This window comes from Nelusetta ayraudi, unplaced genomic scaffold, assembly GCF_046127955.1.
Source record: "Nelusetta ayraudi isolate G7.1 ecotype Tasmania unplaced genomic scaffold, CSIRO-AGI_Nayr_v1 ptg000045l, whole genome shotgun sequence".
Classification (NCBI taxonomy): domain Eukaryota; kingdom Metazoa; phylum Chordata; class Actinopteri; order Tetraodontiformes; family Monacanthidae; genus Nelusetta; species Nelusetta ayraudi.
The window spans coordinates 1,132,850-1,153,104 of NW_027466095.1; positions in this window are offsets into that span (position 1 = coordinate 1,132,850).

The window sequence follows — 20,255 nt, forward strand, 5'->3', positions numbered from 1 at the left end:
TATACGTTGGTAATCTGTGTTTCATATGTCTATAGTTATGTTGGCAAAAATAAAATAGATTTGATTTGAAGATTTGTTTATGCCTTTGTTACCCTGTTTCATTAAAATCTCATTTTCAGGTATGTGTGTTTAGATTAGGTTTATACATATGTTGATATATGTGGTACTTTATAATTAAGACGGTTCAATATGCTTGTAAAGATAATGTCGTTTCTATCTGCTTAGTTATTTCGTTTTCGTTCTTCCCTTCTTCTTAAGGTTGTCCCAGTTCAAAAAAAAGGGGCTATGTGATTGTGTTTATTCATCCTGTGCTTGTTTCAGTCATTGTCGGTTTTATTGGTTTATTGATTTATCAGCAACGAAACCTACACTACATACATGCTCATCATACGCAACTGGTATAGGCGGACCTACCAGTTTTAGGGTCTGAACGGCCTCTTCATTGGCTCTCGGAGAGCAGGATACCGCCCCCGTCCCGAAACTTTAAGCTAGTGAATTTCACTCTGCCGTTCAGAAATTTCTCATCCCTCATTTTGTGAAGGCCTTGTTTTCGTTTTGTTTTCCCTCTCGTACTTAGTTCATTTTTGTCATAATTGTTCGTTTTTGTTTAAATCATTTTTGCGTCGGCATTAAGCCAACTCTGCTCAATTTAAGCGGCAGCTGACAGCCCTGAGACTTGCTCCGAGACCGCTACTTTCATTTTAATTTTTACCTTTTTCAATTTTTCCTTCCACGATCTCGAGACCGATTTTTGTCATTTTTCCTTTTTCTGTTTTTAATTGGCTCAACGTCGCGCCTTCGAAGTAACCGAGTAGTTTGTTTGATCACCGCACTTATCTCGGATTACGCAAAGAAGAGCGCACGTCGATGCTGAACTTCCAGTGAAGACATCTCCCAGACAACAGCAGAACGGGCTTCCAGCGTCTGAGCTTGGTGCGTCCATCTGAGCTCCCTGCGCGCTGCCGGACCCGAACGGCCCGGTACGATCTCCCAGGACCACCTTGGAGGACCATCAAGCAGCAATCTCCCAATCATCAGCGGGCCGACGCTCATCCAACATAAGCCTCGTCACTCGCTTTTGTTCTGAAGTCTGGTATGCATCATAATAAATTTAGTCTTAAATTCTAAAGCCCGTAAACAGTCTGGTTGGCTGTTCCAACAGCAGATAGGTCATAATTTTTCTTTCCCTTTTATTTTGCTACTTTAGGTCTCAGTTTAGGGTCCGTTTCCAGTCACACACGCACCCACATGCCCACACAACACACACGCACAACACGCATAGATACCTTTCGTTGCTGGTGGTGTTTTGTGGTCATTTTGTGTCATAATGCCTTGTTTAAACTGTTTGATGGTTGTTGAAATAAATGCATATTGAGCCTGACGTCGTTGTTTGACTGGGTTATTAAAGTGTAGTTCAAATCCCTGCGTACCGGCCAAGAACTCACCATGAAGGTGAAACGGTACTGAGACTGATTCTAGTGTTTCTTGCTCACACTAACAACCAAGAGCAGGTGGTGCTTCATATCAAATATTCTTTCCTCTGTTCCGAGTCGGTCCGTCCGTGGGAGCAGGGACGGCGTCACGCGTCCTCCCTGTCCCCTCGGAGTCCCTCTAGCGGTCAGAGTAAGAATTGCATGTAAAATCCATGTTTATATATTTGGCATTCCGTTTCATTCCTTAGGGAGTTTGATTGTTCAAATTAAACAATCCTCCTCCCTCCACTACATTGCCCAGCCCCAGTAAAAACATTTTTCTGGTGCCAGCATTTCGTGAGGCAGAAGTTGATTCATACTTCAGTGCCTTGGAGCGAATAGCTTCGCCACTCAACTGGCCAAGAGACATGTGGCCTGTCCTTCTCCAATGCAAGCGGGTGGGAAAAGCACAGGAGTTGGTGTCTGCTCTTTTCTTAGAAGACAGCCTGCAATATGATGTTGTAAAGGAAGCAATTTTTCCTGCTTATGAGCTTGTTCCTGAGCCCTACCGGCAAAAATTTAGGAACCATAGAAAATCTAGTGGTCAAACCTTTGTCGAGTTTGCATGGGAGAAAAGCAACCTCTTTGATAAATGGTGTGCAGCTAATGATGTCAAAAATGACTTTGAGTCACTCCGTGAGCTCGTTCTTTTAGAAGATTTTAAAGACTCTTTGCCAGAGAAGGTGGTAATGTTCTTGAATGAACAGAAAGTGTTGTCATTGTCCAAGGCTGCTGTCCTCGCAGATGAGTTTGTGTTGACCCACAAAAATGTCATCTCATCTTCCCCCCCGATCGGACACGCCTTCTGCTTCTCGTCCCACAAGAGCCAAGTCTAGCCCCCTTGAAAAGGCTAGAGGGAAGGGACTTCTGGTTTGGCCATAAAGCGGTAGACTGCGCGACACCAGGGCTCTCGACCGTCTAGGGTAAAAACTCCCCGAAAACTTGAATAACTATTGGCAGATATCATATTAACTACAAAGTGATCAGGGGAACGTTGGAATGGGAAGGAAAACTCCATTCAACCAAAACAGAAACACGGTAACAGACAATATGGCGGAACTACCAGCTTGCTCTGAAACAGAGAGAGATGGCGAAACGAACTCCTCGTGACTAACGACGCGAAAAAGGGCTTGGACATAGAAATTATTAGCAAGGAGATACGGGATTTAAAAACGGAATCAAAAGAAGTCCTTCGCACGTTTGGAGAAACACTGAGGAACGACGTGGAAAAAGACTTGGACGACTTCAAAGACGAAATAAATCAACAACTTGCGAAAGTCGTCGCCGAACAGGAGCTCCAGACCGGCAAGATCAACGAGGCTGAGTCGCGGATTGAAAAGCTAGAACGTTGGGCACAGGAAGCTAATGACGCTCTGGTCATATCACTGAGAGAACAAAAAGCTCTTCAGGACAAGTTAACTGACCTGGAGTCCAGGCCGAGGAGAAACAACCTACGTATCTATGGAGTCACTGAAGGAGAGGAGGGAGAATCTGTGGCCAAGTTTGTGGAAGACCTGCTGAAAAGCGAACTGCACCTGCCAGCAGATTTTAATTTCCAAATTCAGAGAGCACACCGCTCATTTGCACAGAAACCAGTGGACGGTGCCCAACCGAGACCCATCATTGTTAACTTTCTGGAATTTACTACCAAAGAGAGGGTCCTGAGAGAGCTATGGACAAAGAATATAGAACTGGGGAATAAAGTACCGTCATTCCATCACGATTACGCGACAGAGATGGTCCAAAAGAGAAAGGAGTACAACACTGCTAAAAGAATCCTGAAGGAGAAGGGCATCCGCTTCCAGACGCCATTCACCAAGATGAGGACCCACTGGGATACGGGAACTCGAACCTACAACAGCGCAGAGGAGGTAAAGGAGGAATTGGCGACACGCGGCCTGGCGGAGAAGACGGCGGTGGCGACGGGTGCGGAGGGGCCTGCGGCACTCGGTGCCCCGCACTACGACGGAGTGGCAGTGCAAGGAGGGATCCTGGAGGGGCTACGCATCAGCAGCGACACGAGCCAGAGAAAAGCTACAAGAGTTTCAAAGATTCTTTGATTAAATTCAGAGAATAAAGGGAAGAAAGCTGGTAGGGATGTTCTAGTATGACCGGTGTTTTTAGTTGACAAATTATTAAAATTGAATTCCCATGTTAATAGAAAAGAGACTGTGGGAAGTCCGGGTCGCTCCTTTTTTTCTAACGTTGGACTCATTTAGAACGACAAAAATACTCATTGCAGGTTCAAGTGTCATTTCTAAGTTAGGTTAGATTTTTGACTGCCTTCACGCGGGCCGGACAGAGACACGCCGTAGTTTGGCCATGCCTGATCTACAGGAAACACATCTCTCTCAGCAAGAGCTAAATCAACATGATTTAAAAGCTAAACTCGACACAACTAATGGCAACAGAAGTAAGACCCGCCTGTCGAAACTTGTCAACGTCTCTCTAGCCGAACTCGGGATGTTTGATGTTTGGAGGGACCTCCACCCGTTACAGAGAACTATTTTTTTAATTAACATTACAGACAGATACAGAATAGAGGAATGTAAAATAGGAACGACTGACTTGTACTGACACAGTATTAATTACCTTATTATTTGTCTAAATAAGAGGAAGAAAAACACACTTTGGAGATTAAATGTGGGTATGCTAAATAATCCAAAAACACTGGAGGAGGTTAAGAAAGAGATTAAATGCTCTATGGAGGAGAACATAGATAGTCCAGTAGACACTACCATACTGTGGGACACAATTAAAGCTGTGATGAGAGGGAGGTTAATAGCGAGGGCAGCCTATCAAAAAAAGACTAGATGTGGCGAGGGGGAGGGTCTGGCGGAGGTGGAGACAATTCAGATGGTGGGTATAAAGGAAAATTGGGGGGCGGTTGCCAGACAATGCCACCTGGGGAGTTGCACCCCAGGAAATAAACTATAATAAAATTCCACGGGCTACACAGGTTCGTTACGCTTTGAAATTTAAGAGGACGAGACGAACTTCCAATGAAACAGCTTTATTTGACAACAATTTAAAATAGACCAGGTTTAGCTGCCTGAGGGAATAAGTACCATACCAAAAAGACTGTTCAACATAAGAAAATAAGGGGAACAGGGCCAAAGAAACCAAAGAAAACTCAAAAAAGGGAATAAACAAAGCTAAGGGAATCACTACAAACCAAAATTCACGCTACGCCAACTCCTGTCCTAAAGAAAAGAGAACAAAATTAACATACTAATACCTTGAGACACCCAGGCAAGCGTTAAACAGTTAGAACGAAAGGAAAACTTTTATTTATTCTTCGCACACACACACACACACACACACAAAACAAAACTGCCTGGGTGCAGTCGCTCCGAGTCGCTGCCTCCCCGCCGAGCGCCAGAGGAGGAGAGGGGGAGGGGGGCTTCAGCTTTAACAGCCAAGCGGTGAATGCACAACGATCACGCACACACAGCACCACCTCCCGATGAACGGGCACCCGCTAGGGTTCCTCCTCCAGCTGCGCTTATGGCCCAGCCCGCTCTGGGATTGCTAGTCGAAATGCTAAGAACTGCGAAGGACAGAGTTCTCAGCGTGGACACGCCAGAGGAGTGCTGACTCCAGCCTGCGCTTGTTTTTAAAAGAGCTGCTTTCACTCTGCACTCTGGCGCAGGTGTAATCAGTGCGTTTACATGCAGAGCTTAATCGGACTAAGCAATAATTTGGTTTTCTCATCCAATCGGAGTTCTCACCTTGTCCCCCTATACATGCAGCTGAGAAATTTGAATTACTGACGGGAACGTGTCCTCCTCCCAACAGTAGGGGGTGGAGTGAGCCTTTTCAGCTGGTCAGCTGCTTTCGGTTGACATATTACATCATTATGATATAGAATGATAGTTCATAATGTACATGTTACTTACTTTGCAGATAAGCTGTACCCTATTTCAAGAAGGTTGTTTGCTGTTGGAGGGCTACAACAACACAATGTCTTCGATGCTACGCTTTGTGCCGTCGCCACGGACCCGAAACTCTCGTTCTTGTTGGATGCGGGTTCTGCGCAAATTGGTGGGAGAGTTTGTGTACAGGTTTTGCAAAGGAACGGTGTCTTCAGTTATACACACGCTCATTAAAGTGCCGACCGTGGAGGAAGCTTGTGCCGCTGCACGCCGTTTCCAGCAGAATAACAGCGAAATTATCAAAATAAAAACAAATCAGAAAAACATCTCTTTGCTGTGCTTTTATTTACAAAGTTAAAATTCTTCTAACTTACAAGAAATGTGAACGAAAAGGTAGAAATATAAATACGAAGGAATACGTATTTGTTCAGGGCAGCGCAAAGCCGGAGCCCTGCATTTGCTGCGCTACCCTTTTTAAAAAGGTCTCTGTTGTGTGTTATTTTAATATGTCCATCTCTTTTAGAAGAGAAAGTATCGCCCCGGTCTCATCCTCTCTCCAAATGTCAACATTCTTATTCGCGTTTGCTGGTTGTTTCGCGCCGTCTGTTTTGTCAGACGACGTAGTTGTGCAGTGGCGCGTGCACACTTACATTGTCCAGTTAATAGTCCGACTAAGGCGTATACATGGCCGAGAAATTAGAATTCCAATCGCATTATCTGGGTGTCTCAATTGGAGTTCTCAAACTCCGATCATAATCGGACGAAGGCAATAATTCAAATTTCTCTCGTACCATGTAAACGCACTGAGGGACGCAAAGATTGCACTCCGGCGCAGGTGTGATTGATGACGTGAAGGTGGGGGCAAACCCACCTGCCACATAAAGAAGAAGGTTACAAGAAGCTGGTAAACCAATGAACAACTCTGGAACAGCAACACAAAAGCAATAAGGACGATACAGTGTCACAACAAATAATCGGTGTCAGAAGGGAAATAGACGATGTCTTGAGGCTAGATGTTGAGAAAAAGCTGAAATTCATTAAACAGACCCACTATGAATCAGGCTGTAAATCAACCAAATATTAAGCAAGAGGAATAAAGGCCCAGCAAGCTTCTCATGCAATATGTAAAATTACAGACCCATTAACGAAACAGCTACTACTTGAACCTGAAGAAATAGAGAGGGTTTTTAAAGATTACTATGAAAATCTATATACCCAACTCACGGCTAAAGAAGATTGTGAGATGAAAGAATTCCTTGACTCATTGGACCTACCAGCCATTGGAGATGAGCAAAATAGAAAACTAATTTCCAGTATAACCAAAAAAGAAATAGATGCTGCCATTAGCAGGCTTAAAATCAACCAAAGCGCCAGGTAGTGATGGGTTTCCTAGTGAGTGGTATAAAACATTTGGAGAAGAATTAACCCCGATACTCCTAAATTCTTTTAATCTGACTCTGACAGAGGGCAAACGGCCTCCCTCATGGAAAGAGGCTGTCATTCCAGTTATTCCAAAAGAAGGGAAAAATAAGGAACTTTGTGATTCGTATAGGCCCATTTCAATCTTAAATGTTGACTAGAAGATCTTTACTTCAATCATCTCAAAAAGACTTGAAAGTTTTATGCCGGACTTGATAGATGAGGATCAGTCAGGTTTTATAACAGGTAGGCAGACTCAAGATAACATTAGACGGGACCGTCTAGGGCTGGACGATAATTCCATAACGATATATATCGATCGATAGACGTGTGCTGCAATAGGAAAAAAAGGGGTCGATAAAAAGTTTGATAGAAAAAGTTTCACTTCCTTTTTCATCATAGCCAATCATGTAGCTTAATATTACGGTCATTTCTTCCTCCAACCAATCGCAAACGCAGACCCAGCGGCTCCACGTTGTCGGAGGAATCCGCTGCCAGCGCCAGCACCAAGCAAGTAAAGCAGACCAAACTGGACTTCTTGCAGTAAATACGACAAAGCGTCCAAGCGCCATAAGGACATCACCCATGTAGTAACATGCTTCATAGCGAGGGATATGCTGCCAATAACCACCGTTGAAAAGCTTGGCTTCAAAAAGCTTCTCGCCACTCTTGACCCGCGATATGAAGTTCCAGACTGCAAGTATTTTTCAAACACAGCTCTTCCTCGTCTGTACAACGAGTGCAGGGAATCAGTGCAAAATGAGCTGTTAACCGCCACAACTTCAGACCTCTGGTCGAGTCGCACGTTCGAGCCCTATCTCAGCCTATTTTATTTAAATAAATAAATAAATAAATAAATAATAATAATGATAATAATAATAATAATAACAATAATAATAATAATAATAATAATAATGATAATAATAAAAACAAACAAACAATTCAGTTGTGTTTAAAAAAGGTTGTTGAATAAAAGTTTGAATTTGAATTCAGTGTGTTCTTTATTAAAAGTCTGTCATGAAGTAATAGTATAAAACATCCAGCACTGCAATTAAAATGTGTTTTCAATTTTTTTGATAATTATCGATATCGATCAATATGACTTTTTTTCTATATCGTCCAGCCCTAGGACTGTCCTATACATAATAGATCAGGCTTACTGGTGAGCCTTGACTGTGTGAATTGGAGATTTCTGTATCAAGTTCTTGGGAAACTGGGGTTCCAAGAAAAGTTAATACAGTGTATTCAAGGTCTCTACCAAGAACCTACGGCAAGGATAAAGATTAATGGTACTCGTCAAGGATGTTACCTTAGCGCTACATTGTTTGCTATGTTCATTGAGCCGCTGGCACAAATGATCAGACAAAGTAACAATCTAAAAGGAATACATATAGGAGAGCAGGGACATCTAACAGGGCTTTTTGCTGATGATATTATTTTGGTTCTCCAACACCCGGACAGAACCTTACCTCATTTGATGTTGATAATAGAAACCTATGGTAAATACACAGGCAACAAGTTACATGTGTACATGCTGCCCTCAATATCAGGCACGATGGAAATAGATAGAGGCCGGCAGAGAAACGACTCTCACACTGGCATTAGTAGGAGACATAAGAACTAAATCAGCTCAACAAAGCCAAAATGAAATTATTAAGCACACACCGACTATCTGGAGTAAGATGGTAAAAGAAAACCATATGGAGGGAAACTACTAATGTGGCCTTCTCTTGATCCCAGATTTGAACCAGGAACCACAGACATTGAGTACAGACGATGGTGGGAGAGGAGTATAACTGCAGTATGCACACTCGTTCACAAGGGTTTTAAAAAGTTTTGGAGAGTTGAAAAAGGAATTTGGACGAGGAAACAAAGATTTCTTTCGATACATGCAATTAAGAGATTACTATGATAAAAGAATCAAACCAACATCATCTGGAGAGGGCAATATAGTGATAGATATTCTGATCGAAGCCTGTAAAAAGATGAAGAGAAAAATCATTTCTAAAATCTATCAGGGCCTTCAGAAACAGAACAGCAACAAACGCAGGATACATCAAAGCCAAATGGCAGAAAAAACTAAGCATGAAAATATCAGAGGAAGGTTGGCGTTCCATGTGGGATGCACAGCATTCATCCACAAGTTCAAAGAAGTGGTGAACAATTGTTTGGAAAAATTTGATCGGTTTCTTCATATAAAAAGTAAGGGTGTCAACGTCGCTTTATCGCCGACAATTTTTTTTATCGCGAGATTAACGCACACGGTGCTTTTTGAACCTTTGGCCGCTCCGTAGATTGTGGAAACGGGAAATGAATTGACTCACAGCACACAGTCACACGCTTGCAGCCGGCTTGTAAGCACAACAAAAAAAAAAAGAAAAAGACACTGAGCGTAGATGAGCACTAGGAAGGACTAACATGGATAAGGCGTCAATTGTAAATGGAAAGTTCCACTTCAAAACCCTGCCAGATGGCAGTCTTGACAGGACAAAAGTGATATGCATTTACTGTAAAGCTGTATTTAGTTTCCACCGGAGTACGAGCAGTCTTACGTTTCACTTGTCTGCGAAGCATACAGCTGACTCGGAGAGCCCTCTGCCCCCTTCTGAGGTAAAGCAAACCACGTTGGATGGTGTGGCACGGAGACCACTGGCCGCGTCCACCACACGCCAACTTTCAACAGCGGGGGCTAAATGGGTGTGGCTACGGCTTGCAGGCCAATTAATGTGGTGGAGGACGAGGGTCTGCGCGATATCATATATATTATACTGACTATGGATGAATATGACACTGACTGGATGATTATGGCACTGACTGTGGATTACTATGGATGCTAAACAGCTGTTATAGGCTATACTGCCTAACTGCACTATATCAGTTGAGTCCTGTACTGTATTGCACTGCCCCCTGTTTAATGCACACTTTATTTATTGTTTTGATTTAATTTAATTGATTTTGTGCATCACAGTTTGATGCAATGCATAAGTGTCATCCTTTTGTCTTAATGGCTGCTGAAAAAAGGGGATGAATAGTTCAAGTTGGAGTTGAAAAGTAAAATATAGAAATTTTGGTCGTACTAGTAATCATTACTATGTAATGTTACAGTTATGCCCATCTGTTATCTTTGTTGGGCTTGAGTTTATGATTATTTTTTTTTACCCTGTGCATCTTTTGTTTTGTTAGTCGTACTTATCATTGCTCCAACACGAATAAACATGCTGCATCCCACTAGATGGCGCATTTGCCTTATTTACGAGCACCATGGTCATCAGAGCTGATCTCTGCCACTCTCAGCAGCGTGAGTCTAAGGTCTACTAAGATTCCACAATCTATTACACCTCGTGAGCAAAACAGGCTACAGGTAAAATTAAACATCTTCAGTTGAGCAACTCAGGCAAGTTAAACTGATTTAAAAACAAACAAACACTATAATACTAGGAAAAGAATCCGCTATATGTCAATAAATACAACAGATTGAGTATTCATAAACACAATGCTTACTTTAAATAAGAAAATCCAACAAACCAACAAGTGCAACACTAAAAAACAAACCAACAATCAAAATAATGCTTAATTGCCTTAGTTTTGTCCCACACTTATCAGCTTAGCTACTAAGAATAACACACATTATTCACCTGGACAGAAGGAGGTTCTGAGGAACGTGTTGGTCCTGGAGCTTCCTGGTCAGGATGTTCGGGAGATCCCTCTGGCTCAATGTCTGGAGCGCCAACATATTTTAGAATTGCTCCTGCAGAGACAAAGCTCATTAGATCATCAAGCAAAACAGATCAGAAGCGCATTTTCCTATTTTATTATTACAGTGATGTTGCAGTAATATAGGAAAATTAAAAATGAATTTGTTTTTAAATTAAACATTATGGTTGCAGTGTCCCTTTAAAGCTTTTACCCAATTACAAAACTGTCATTTTTAAGAGTTTTTGGCATTACTTTACACACTGTACTAGTTAAAGTAATAAAACTAAGATAAATGACCCACTGCCACAACAGTCTAAAATAGTCAACACCATGCCAAATAAAGTATTTCCATAAAATATTTCTTTGAATTATAAAACAGTAGCACATTTCTAATGAAGGGCCTACAAAATACAAACTAAGCTTAGTAAATTCATCCTAAGTTAAGGCTAAAATAACATTAAGAGTCAAATATGTGAACTGAACAATAACAGGGGACTGACTACAACAACAACTACAACATGCCCTCCCTCCCTCCCTGTTAGAATGTGAATAAACGGGTGTGGAGTCAATCACTCATTCCCATGGCAGGATAGGCCAACATGGCAGGATATGGTCAACTTTCATAAAACAAACAAAAACGCTGATTCATGACGAACAAATATTAGCCAGCCAGCTAACATTTATCCGACGCTAGCTAGCTAGCTGGCTAGCAGGACAAATAAACAAACTTGGGCGGGGGGGGACAACAGCGTTTCACCTCCACCTCTCCAGCCCACATCACAAACAAATAACTTACCTTTCCCTTTTGCAAGTTTTTCTTGATCAGTTTTCTTTTCCTTCTGTTTGTCCGCACCGCTGGGATAACTCCTTTTTGATGCCATAATGGTGTCTGTTTGTTTTTAATCCTCTCGCTAACGGGAACGAATGGTAGCTGTCAATCATTCACGTCATACCTGTGCGTCGCCGGCCCGCTTCGTCACAACCTGCGTGACAGTGCGGCAAGCCCCCAGAGTCCAAGATGGCGTCCCATTCCTTTCAATGAAGTTGCTCACCCAGCGCATGGCTCCCAAAAACTTTTTGACTTCCGCATTGTTGGGATAATAGAGCATGCGCAGTTGTGTCAGTGTGGAGACCGTCACTGACAGTCGTGCGCGCTCACAAACCGTACACAATTCAACATGGAAATTAATGTATTTTTTTTACGGAACAACTGACGATTGTTGTTTCGAAATTTTATAAATAATGATGATGATGATGATGATGATGATGATGATGATGATGATGATTATTATTATTGTTATTATTATTATTATTATTATTATTATTATTATTATTATTATTATTATTATTATCATATTAATAAAATATTATTATTATAATAATATACTATTATTTGTGTATTAAACAAGTGAGCAATGTGCCACTGAATAATAAATGATAATTCTTTGAAGCAACTCTCTTTGGAAAGCAGACAAAGTAATGAAATGATTGGTCTATTTATTTCATCAGAACTAAAAAAATAAAAAATAAAAACTCAACGATCTTGAAAGTTCCTCCCTGAAAGTTCCTCCCTTTCTCTTGCACCTGTCGATGTGTGTAGCTAACACAAATTTGCAAATATTTTGTCGTCCTCATGGAATTAAACAGCACACCATGTTAATTTATCAGCGAGTGCTCTCTCTTTTCATGCAATTCATCATGCTTAACATGTAATGCTGAATCATGAAAGCTATGGAGCAAAAAATAATAATTACATAAACCACGAGTGAGATAAAATGTGTCATTCATTCAATAAAGATTTCATTCATTCATCTTCTATACCCGCTTATTCCTATTCAGGGTCACGGGGGTCTGCTGGAGCCTATCCCAGCTGTCTTAGGGCGAAGGCAGGGTGACACCCTGGACAAGTCACCAGTTCATCGCAGGGCCACATAGAGACAAACAACCATTCACACTCACATGCACACCTACAGACAATTTAGAACGTTCAATTGACCTCACGTGCATGTTTTTGGAGTGTGGGAGGAAGCCGGAGAACCCGGAGAGAACCCACGCAGACACAGGGAGAACATGCAAACTCCACACAGAAAGGTCCCAGGTCCAGGCCCCGGAATCGAACCCACGACCTTCTTGCTGTGAGGCGGCAGCGCTAAGCACTGCACCACCGACTATTTTATTACTTAGTTGAAAATGCCATTTTATTTCATTTAACAAAGCATATCATTATTTCATCATGCATTTAATTGTTTTGTGGTCCTGTGTTTTAGTGCTTCATAATTGTATTCTGTTGTCAAATTTGCCCATCAAAGTCAGATTAGTAATCCTGTACATCAGTTTAAGGAAAACCAATTCTAGGTAATGGATTGCAGATCTTGTAGTGACCTGTTACAATGGAAAGAAATGTATACATAATAAGTACGTCTGTGTGCCCGATATTTTAGCTAACACTAAACTTTCTGCACAACTGTCTGCATTGTGCTTTTTCTTCGGCCACAGAGAACAGAAACGTCTGTAGTTCTTTGTTCACCCATGGTACAGTTTCATAAGCTTTTCAGTTTTTAATACGTGTTAATGTAAAAATCCACACGCGAGGCTTTTAAAAATGGCGGTTTTGGTCTTTCGTGAAAGACGGCCTTTGGCCAATCAGTGTCCTGAACGTTGCTACGTCACCCTTATGGTCTCAGCTCTGCTCGCTTCGAAGCCCAACGAGGCAGGTACCAAAATCCTAACCCCTGGGAACGTGACAATTGTTTTTTTCAATTGAAGTTTTTGTTATTTTGTTCGTTTTCGTTAACTATTATAACCGTGGTCAGGACCTCCAGTGAGAAGATCCACTGGAGGACATTTAGAGCAAACAGTCAGACAACAGCAGCTTCACCACATCAGCTGAAAAATGGAGTTTGGATGCTTTCAGCTTCAAGTCGTGGACAGAAAATGATGACACTGTCACACTGATGTTTTCTTCTCCAACCTTCTCTCAGCTCCAGAGGTTGGTGGTCTGCAGGAGCTTCTACAGCAGCAGAAGATCAGTCTGGAGAGGAAATGTGAACGTGTGACTGAAGGTGAAGAAGCAGGAAGTTAAACTCTCCTCAACAGCATCTACACTGAGCTCTACATCACTGAGGGACTGAGTGAGGAGGTCAACAGAGAGCATGAGGTCAAACAGCTGGAGACCAAGAAGACCAAGAAGACCAAGGAGATCCTCCACGACCGTCCAATCAGGTGAAGCCAGATCTTTGAAGCCTCACCTGAGCAGCAGGGACTCGGGGAGTCAGAGTGGTGCTGACCCGGTCTCTGGGCTGGACTGGGAAGCCTTGGGGTCCCACTGGTGGAACTGGAGGAGGTGACTGGGTCCAGGGAAGTCTGGGGGTCTCTGCTGAGGCTGCTGCCCCCGAGACCTGACTCCGGATACGGCAGTAGAAGATGGATGGATGGATGGATGGATGGATGGATGGATGGATGGATGAATGCCAGGTGATAGAACAGTTCATAAAAACAGACTCTGCATTATAACTTCTATTACACTCTAAAAAACTCACTCCAATATAACTGCACTCGTCCTTCTCTCACATTACATTGGATCACAATGACCAAACAACACAACAAAGACAATGATCCAACTGTACTGCCACTTCCAGACTCAGTGTAGGTCTGTAGGCCTCTTGGACCTTCATGTGAACCACTGCGTGTTGACTGGAGGTGAAACATGACTGACTGCTGTCCTCCTACCTGGACAATGCAATCTCACTTTCATTCTGCTGCAGATGGCCATTTTCATTTTACACCGTCCAAATTTACAGCTCAGGGCACTGGGACGAATTCCAAATTGTGTGCAGATACAGGCCTACACTTCAAATAATTATGAGAAAAATCCAACGTAAAGAGAGCACTTCCATTAGGAAATAGTCAACATGAAATTTCGTCTTCTACTGACACCTGCTGGTCAAATTGAATAGTTGCAAATATTGTGAACAAGTTGTCATCTAATTCTAATCCTAAACAATATGGCCTATCCAAGTCAAGTATTAAGACAATTAATCAGGTTTGTACTGCTTGATTGAACACATTCATCCCGTTCCAGTGCACTAAAACCCACTTCCCTTCAGGACCGTGTCAGCGAAGCCAAAACTTCCTTGAGTGACGCTGTTTCCCAGCATGCAATGCGAGCTAGCGATTTCACAATACTATTTCATCACAAACATGGATGTAAAAAATAAAAAGGGACGAAAAATGAAACTTCAGGAACACCAACCATTGCAATACAAGCAGAACTGGGCCGAAGTTTTATATTATGTACACTATAATACAGCCTTCTGGTGGACAAGCCATACTATTTAATCCGTGTCCTCCTATGGCACTTCCGTGGGTGGAAGCTCATCGTAGAGGTCACGTGCTGGTTGCGCGTCACTCCACCGATCACCTCGGGGCCCTTGCAGGGGATCTGCAGGGTATCTGATTCAGTTGAGTATATGGAAAATATGGGTCGATGGTCAGTTGTAACAAGAGAAGCTTGCTGGCAAAAATAATGTACTACAAGTGAATGTCACACTTTATTTTTGTTTTGTATGAGCATTTAAAAAAAACAACATCATGATAATCGAATACAGGCACACACCCAAATCCAACAAGAACGAGAGTTTGGGGTCCGTAGCGACGGCACAAAGCGTAGCATCGAAGTGTTGTTGTAGCCCTCCAACAGCAAACAACGTTCTTGTCTGCCTTTTAAAATAACCAGGAGCACAAGAAATAGGGTACACCTTATCTGCAAAGCAAGTAACACGTACATTATGAACTATCGTTCCATATCATAATAGATTTAATATGTCAACCGAAAGCAGCTGACCGGCTGAAAAGACTCACTCCACCCCCTAGTGTTGTGAGGAGGACACGTTCCCGTCAATAATTTGAATTTCTCAGCTGCATGAATACGGGGACCAAGCTGAGAACTCCGATTGGACGAGAAAACAGAATTATTGCTTAGTCCGATTAAGCTCTGCACGCTTCGCGGTGCTTCCACGTCCAGTGTGAACCGGGCGGAACTTTTCAACATTTTGACGTGGCAGACGCGGGACGATCGTTTTCTATCAGGAGTGTGCACTACATAATCTGTAACGGAAAGTTTGCGCTCCACGACATACGGACCAGAAAAACCAGCCTGCAAACGGGAACCGGGTAACGGCAACAATACCAACACTCGGTCGCCTGTCTCAAAAACTCGAGCCACAGCTTTCTTGTCAAACTGCCGCTTCATTTTAGACTGGCTGGCGACAAGAGTTTTGTGAGCAATTTCACAAGCACGATGCAAGCATTCACGAAAAAAAAAAAAAGACGTAATCTAACACATTATTCTCGACTCATTTAACATTGGAAAGCCACTTACCCCTTAACAGACGTGAGGGTCCTCTCACCGAACACTAAATCAGCTGGGCTGAACCCGAGGGACTCCCACACATACAATCGACGGCTCATTTTAACCCCCCCCCCCTAGATAGATCCCTAGATAGTACGTTTGATAGATGGATAGAAATAGATAAGTTAGTTAAAGTTACACACACACACGCACATATATATGTATATATATATATATATATATATATATATATATATGTATATGTATATATATATATGTGTGTATGTATATATATATATATGTATATGTATGTATATATATATGTATATGTATATGTATATGTATATGTATATGTATATATATGTATATATGTATATATATATATATGTATATGTATATATATATATGTGTGTGTGTATGTATATATATATATATGTATATGTATGTATATATATATATGTATATGTATATGTATATGTATATATATGTGTGTATATATATATATATATATATATATATATATATATATATATATATATATACATATATAAATAAACCTCTTTCAATGAACTCCAAAACATACATGGTCAAAATCCATATTATTATGTTGTTGTTGTTTTTAAATGCTCATACAAAACAAAAAGAAAGTGTGACATCCACTTGTAGTACATTATTTTCGCCAGTAAGCTTCTCTTGTTAAGACTGACCACATACAAAACAAAAAGGAAGTGTGACATCCACTTGTAGTACATTATTTTCGCCAGTAAGCTTCTCTTGTTAAGACTGACCACATTGACCCATGTTTTCCATATATTCACCTGAATCAGATAACCTGCAAGGGCAACGACCTTGTCTCAGACCTTCCCCGAGGTGATCGCTGGAGTGACGCGCAACCAGCACGTGACCTCTACGATGAGCTTCCACCCACGAAAGTGCCATAGGAAGACACGGATTAAATAGTATGGCTTGTCCACCAGAAGGCTGTATTATGGTGTACATAATATAAAACTTCGGCCCAGTTCTGCTTGTATTGCAATGGTTGGTGTTCCTGAAGTTTCATTTTTCCCCTTTTCCCTTTTTATTTTTTACATCCATGTTTGTGATGAAATAGTATTGTGAATCGCTAGCTCGCATTGCATGCTGGGAAACAGCGTCACTCAAGGAAGTTTTGGCTTCGCTGACACGGTCCTGAAGGGAAGTGGGTTTTAGTGCACTGGAACGGGATGAATGTGTTCAATCAAGCAGTACAAACCTGATTAATTGTCTTAATACTTCACTTCGAATGGCCATATTGTTTAGGATTAGAATTAGATGACAACTTGTTCACAATATTTGCAACTATTCAATTTGACCAGCAGGTGTCAGTAGAGGACGAAATTTCATGTTGACCATTTCCTAATGGAAGTGCTCTCTTTACGTTGGATTTTTCTCATAATTATTTGAAGTGTAGGCCTGTAGTTGATGAGGAATCACGGTGTGCTAACGCTACTCAAACAGCTTAGATGAAAAAAGGGAGTGTGATTTAGGTTTGTGGTACATTATGACAATCTTGGACTTGCAAGACTGAGGCGATGGTTCAATTCCCATCAATGTGTATTATATATGTGTTATTTAGCTCATCTATTCTACATTTTAAATAGATCACATTTGACATCTGACCCACTGAACACTTACTATTGAACATATTTTTAAACTATGGGCTATTTAGTCTTGTTTTAGGATATAATATAATTCATTGCACAAACTGTCAGGCTAAGTATAAGAGCTATCGTCTACTACAATCAGTCGTGCCAAAAAAGAGACATTGTCTTTATTTTTCATTTTTATTTTATTGTGTCAGCATTGAACCATACAAGGACATACAATGAGGATACTCATTATAATATTGATGAAGTGTTGTTGTTTCATGTTTTGTTGGCTGTTTCAAGGGTTTATTTAGTTTGTTGTGACACAATCTAAGGTTCAATTTGTAAAGAAATAAAAGTTTTTGTGAAAAAAGATAGTGGTCAAAGTGATTGATATTTGTGTTTGTGTTTTTTGTAGTCTTGTCTGGATTTGTCCTGTTCGTTTCTGGTCTGTGTTTGTGTTCCCACTCTTGGCCTTCACCTTGTCGTGGTGAGTGGGCTTTTAACGAAGACAGGCCAATTATATATATTGTGTGAAGCCAGCAAAACAGTCATTATTATGAGAATTACAACTGAAGCACACTAAATAATACACCATAAGTCACATTTTGCTTTTCTGTTATTAATCTAATGTGTGTTATGTCAAGCCTCCACAGTGGCGTGCTGCAGTCAGGATGAGACGAACAAGGTGAATGGATGGACGGATTGATGAGCCCAGCGAGCCTCCACCATCCACAGACAAGCCAGTCCCATCTTCTACCCAGAAGGATGTCTCTTCCATCTATCTTTGCCTGCCAGGGAAATGCAACCAAACATAGTAATTACAGATGGTGTTGTCTCTGTTAAAGTGACACATGGAAAAAAAATATATCTATATGTTTTGTGATTCATGTTCATGACAATAACAATCGAAGAGATTTTCTTCATTCTTCCAATGAGTTTCGCAAACAAACATGGAATTTTCCCTGGATCATACAAATACGTTTGTAGATTATATAAAGACAATTATAAAACACATTTGTTGTGGTTTTATATTAAAGCAGATAGTCAAACGTAAATGTAGCATGGTAATGTTGCGAAGACACATTTATTTTTGTTTTTCTTTGTTTCTTTAGAAGCTTTTATTTTGGTTTTCTGTGGAAGCACAACAGACAACACACATGTTAACGTCCGCTACTACGGTTCGCTCCGCATAGGTCTCACGAGCCACTTGAGAGACTTCCTCTCGAGCGTTATCTACTTTTTACATTTCAAAACACAGATCCATACCCGACTTCGACTTGAACTTATTAATCATGTCGTTTCCCACATTTCCCACATCACTCAGAGACGATACATTCAAAACGTAAATTTAACTCACATACCCTCGATCTCAGACTTCAATTACGAAACAGCCACACATACATTTGCTCTTATTTTCAACCATTTCCCCTTCTCACCTGTGGAAGCACAACAGATAACACACACGTTAACGTCCGCTACGACGGTTCGCTCCACATAGGTCTCATGAGCCACTTGAGACCTCTCTAGCGTTATTCCCCGGGGCGAACACGACCTCCACTGGTAGAAGTGGGTAACTGCACCCTGCTCACTGATCACTCTCACACACGCCACAAACCACAACAAAAGCAGGAACAGTGCTTTGCCACAATTATGCTACATAAACACGTCCTGGTCCCCTCTGGATCCTCTTTTCCGGTCCTCGCGATCACTCTCTTGGTTGCAGTGGGCATGGTTCTTCCTTTGGGCATTCTCTGGCCCAGTGACCCATTCGGCCGCAGATGTGGCACGCCCCCTTTTCGCCTCTGTCTCCGCTAGTCGCCCTTCGTCGGTTGTCGTTGTTCCTGTAGGGCCGTCTCGCCGTGTCACTGAGGTGCTTCATCATGGTGAGGGAGGCACGCTTTATCTTCTTGTCCTCTGCATCGCTGGCCTCCTGCAGAAGCCTCTCAGCGTGCACTGCATGACGTCGGACCTCTGTCAGCCGGGCATCTTCAATCCCCACGCAGCAGCTTGTGTTAACTGCTTTGGCGATCTGGGGGAGCAGCCCTTGTCTGAAAGCAGTGATGAGGCTGGCCGTTTGGTTGACGGCAGTCCTGATGAACGTGGCGACGCTGCGGCGTCGGTGCTGGAGTGCGCAGAGTTGTACGGTGGTAGCGTTGGATGAGGGCAGGCGGGAGGAGGGAAGACAGGCATGTCCAGGAGAGGATCCCTCGGGCCTGTAAGAGAAAGATACAGACGATTTGGTGCATTTGAATGCTCGTGTGTGAGCGGCTCCTTTTCTCCCTCCTCTGGGGAGTGTGTGTGAGTGTGTGCACCCTCTGCCGTTATCTCTGTCACCCCTGTGCTCCAGCGCCCAGCGCTGTTCACACGTTTGTTTTTGTTTTTTTTACTTGTTTCCTGTCCCTGACTTCTGCTTCAGGTTTCCAGAATGAAAAACACCTTTCATGATCTTTGATGATTTGAATCTCCCACCTGTTTGGGTTTTTCTTTTTTGTAACCTTTCCCTCTGCTATCTTCAATTTATCCCGGAGGTTTCTCAATTCCTCCAAACTCAGTGATCCCCCTGCTGGGAAATCATACTTTTCAACCCAAATTCCCAACATGTCAAGACAATCTGGACCATATTTTTTCCTCATGTCGTCCACAATTGGTCCCCCCTGGGGAACAGCAGCAGCCACTTTGCTCTGGTTCTTCCCCAGCACTGTCTAGCTAGACTTATTACTCTGACTTTTCACTAAGTTTTCACAAAATTCCAAGTCAGAAAATACACAGGCGTCCCCGTGCACCCCTTTTTCTTACTCTGGAGCAAAAAGGTGGA